The sequence below is a fragment of the Jaculus jaculus genome, chromosome 3 (genome assembly GCF_020740685.1).
Source record: "Jaculus jaculus isolate mJacJac1 chromosome 3, mJacJac1.mat.Y.cur, whole genome shotgun sequence".
Taxonomy (NCBI): Eukaryota; Metazoa; Chordata; class Mammalia; order Rodentia; family Dipodidae; genus Jaculus; species Jaculus jaculus.
Genome location: NC_059104.1, coordinates 37,578,658 through 37,583,089, shown reverse-complemented (window position 1 = coordinate 37,583,089; position 4,432 = coordinate 37,578,658).

The following is a 4,432-nucleotide window of genomic DNA, read 5'->3' as shown; positions in this document are numbered from 1 at the left end:
ACGCACACCATGTTACACAACCAAAAATATAAAAGAATGAGTGGCGCATGGTGGCTCATGCCTTTAATTCCAGCACTTGGGAGGCAGAGGTAGGATCTCTGTGAGTTTGAGATCAACCTGAGACTACATGGTGAATTCTAGGTCAGTCTGGGCTAGAGTGACACTCTATCTCAAAAGAACAAACCAAAACAAAACACAAAATAATGTGCTTGCCACACATGGTGGCACATGTTTGTAATCCTACCACCTAGTGGCCCAAAGCACGAGGATTCATAGTTTGAGGCCAGCATCTGCTACATAGTAAATTCAAGGCCAGCTTGGAGCTGTGCATATTGCTCAGTTGGTAAAGTGCTTATCTAGCATGAAGCCCTGGGTAGATCTCCAGCACACAGCATAAACCCAACAGTGCCTGACACACTTGTAATCCTAACTCGGTAGTGGAGGCAAAGGGACAAGGAATTCAAGGCCATCCTTGGCTACCTAGATGACAATTGGAATACAGAACCACCCTCAAAAATAAAATATAAAGCCGGGCATGGTGGCGCACGCCTTTAATCCCAGCACTCGGGAGGCAGAGGTAAGAGGATTGCCATGAGTTCAAGGCCACCCTGAGATGACAGTTAATTCCAGGTCAGCCTGTACCAGAGTGAGACCCTACCTCGAAAAACCAAATATATATATATAGAGAGAGGGTGTGTGTGATCATATGACCATCCTGAGATTCACACTAAAATCACACTTCAAAAATGTACTTTATGGGCTGGAGAGATGGCTTAGTGGTTCAGCACTTGCCTGTGAAGCCTAAGGACCCCGGTTCAAGGCTCGATTCCCTAGGACCCATGTTAGTCAGATGCACAAGGGGGTGCATGCATCTGGAGTTCATTTGCAGTGGCTAGAGGATCTGGTGTGCCCATTCTCTCTCTTTATCTGCCTCTTTCTCTCTCTGTCTGTCATCCTCAAATAAATAAAACAACAAAAGATTAAAAATACATATTTTTGGGCTGGAGAGATGGCTTAGCGGTTAAGCGCTTGCCTGTGAAGCCTAAGGACCCCGGTTCGAGGCTCTGTTCCCCAGGTCCCACGTTAGCCAGATGCACAAGGGGGTGCACGCGTCTGGAGTTCGTTTGCAGAGGCTGGAAGCCCTGGCGTGCCCATTCTCTCTCTCCCTCTATCGGTCTTTCTCTCTGTGTCTGTCGCTCTCAAATAAATAAATAATTAAAAATAAAAAGAAACATTTTAAAAATACATATTTTTAAAAAAATGCACTTTATACTCAGGAGGCAGAGGTAGGAGGATCATTGTGAGTTTGAGACCACCCTGAGACTACATAGTAAATTCCAGGTCAACCTGGGCTAGAGTGAGAGTCTACCTTGGAAAAACAAAAACAAAAGTACTACAATATACATTATATCAAGCCAGGTGTGGGGGCTCACGCCTTTAATCCCAGCACTTGGGAGGCAGAGATAGGAAGATTGCTATGCGTTCAAGGCCAGCCTGAGACTACAGAGTGAGTTCCAAGTCAGTCTGGGCTAGAGTGAGACCCTACCTTGCAAAAACAAACTATACACACACACACACACACACACACACACACACACACACTATATCTTGCCTGCATCACTTAAATTTGCAAAGACCAGGGATGTGCTTAGTAGTGGAGTGTCTAGTATGCAGGAAATCCCAAGTTCTTTCTCCAGCATGGCAAAAATAAATACCAGTTTTCTCTCTCTCTCTCTCTCTCTCTCTCTCTCTCTCTCTCTCTCTCTTTCCACAGAGGTAGGGTCTCACTCTAGCCCAGACTACCCTGGAATTCAATCTGTTGTTTCAGGCTGGCCTTGAACTCGTGGCAACCTAACTACCTCTGCCTCACAGGTGCTGAGATGAAAGGCATACCCCATCACACCTAGCGGTTTTCTCTTTGGGAATTTTTGGCTTTTGGAAGTGCCAGGGATGGAGTTCAGGGCATCAGGCATGCTAGTCAGCTAATACTTGAGTTATATCCCTATCCCCCAAACCAATAAATAAAATAAGTACACTTGTAATGTACAAGTTACTTTAAACACTATATACATATTGTCTTAACTCACAGGATTAATGATCGAGACCAAATGACTCACGTCAGTAATCCTAGCATTTGGAAGACAGAGGCGGGAGGATCAGTGCATGTTCAAGGCCAGCCTGGTCTACATAGTCAGTCTGTCTCAGCAAGCAACACTGCCATGCCCTTTCACTCTATCTGCCTCTCTTTCTATCTCTCTCAAATAAATAAATAAATAAAATATTTTAAAACTGGATTAAAATGATGTATTTATACCACTTGTATTTGAATCAGCACACTTTGCAGGCAAGCCTCAAAGCCAATACATTTTAGGTCTCCTTTTTCTTCCCGTCTCAGTTCCCTCTCTTCACATCTCCTGTCTCTCCATCCCTTCCTCTCCCTCTTTGCCTTAGTATGTTTCAAAAACTTTTTCATTTACTTCGATTAATAAATGGTTACAAGGAACACAGGGATGGTTCAACATACAGAAATACACCACACAAATAAGCTTAAACACAAAAACCACATGATCATCTCAGTAGATGCAGAAAAGGCCTTTGACAAAATACAACATCATGATCAAAACATTGGAGAGAATAGGCTTGGATGGTCTATATCTCAACATAATAAAGGCTATATATAAAGATCTTAATGCCCAAATAATACTTACTGGGGAGAGGCTGAAGGAATTCCCATTGAGATCAGAGACATGAACAAGACAGATGTGTCCACTCTCACCTCTGCTCTGCAACATAGTACTGGAAGTCCTAGTTCAAGCAATAAGACAGGAGAAAGAAATACCGGATACAAACTGGAAAGGAAGAAGTTCAGTTAGCCCTATTTGCAGATGACATGATTCTATACATAAGTGACCCGAGAACCTCCATCTCAAAACTCTTAGAAATGATTAGCTCCTTCAGTAAAGTAGCCAGATACAAAATCAATGCACAAAAATCAGTAGCCTTTCTATATGCAAAAGACAAAGATACGGAGAAAGAAATAGTTGACATTGTCCCATTTTTAATAGCATCAACAAAATAAAATACTTTGGAATAACATTAACCAAGGAGGTGAAAGACCTTTACAATGAAAGTATAAAAACACTCAAGACAGGCTGGAGATATGGCGTAGCTGTTGGGCACTTGCCTGTGAAGCCTAAGGACCCCGGTTTGAGGCTCGATTCCCCAGGACCCACGTTAGCCAGATGCACAAAAGGGCGCATGCGTCTGGAGTTCGTTTGCAGTGGCTGGAGGCCTTGGTGTGCCCATTCTCTCTTTCGCTATCTGCCTCTTTCTCTCTCTGTCTTTCTCTCTCAAATAAATAAATAAAAATCTTAAAAAAAAAAACACTCAAGAAAGAAATTAAGGAGGACTTAAGGATAGGCAGAGTTAACACTGTGAAAATGGCAATCTTACCAAAAGTAATGTACAGATTTAATACAATACCAATAAAAATCCCAACATCTTTCTTCACAGAGATAGAAAAAAATGCTCTCAAAATTCATATGGAAAGGCAGACGGCCTCGGATAGCCAAGCATATCCTCAGCAAAAGGAATACCTCTGGAGGCATCACCATACCTGATCTAAAGCTATACTATAAAACCATAGTAATAAAAACAACATGGTACTGGCATAAAAAATAGGAACATAGACCAATGGATCAGAATCAAGGACCCAGACTTTGGGTCAAGTAACTACAGTTACTTGATATTTGACAAAGGCCCTAACAATGTAGACTGGAAAAGAGGCAGCATCTTCAACAAATGGTGCTGGACAAACTGGATAACCATATGCAGAAAAATGAAACTCAATCCTCACATTTCACCATGCACAAAAATCAAGTCCAAGTGGGTCAAAGACCTCAATATAAGACTTGAAACTCTGCTACTACTGGAAGAAAAATTGGAGGATCTTTCCATGATAAAGGAGTGGGGAAAGACTTCCTGAACAAAACCCCAGTAACCCAGGAACTTAAATAATCACTCAACCATTGGAATCCCAGGAAGCTGAAAAGCTTTTTCACAGACAAACAAACAATAAGCAGGGCCAATAGATTACCCACAGAATGGGAGAAAATCTTTGCCAGATACACATCGGACAGAAGCCTAATTTCTAGAATCTACAAAGAACTCAAAAACCTCAACATTGAGCCAGGCGAGGTGGTGCATGCCTTTAATCCCAGCACTCGGGAGGCAGAGGTAGGAGGATCGCCGTGAGTTCAAGGTGGCCACCCTGAGACTACAGAGTTAATTCCAGGTCATCCTGGACCAGAGTGAGACCCTACCAAACTCCCCCCCACCAAAAAAAAAAAAACACCTCAACATTAAAAAGTCAAATAACTCACTCACAAAATGGGGCAGAGAACTGCGCAGAGAGTTCTCAGAGGAAGAAATA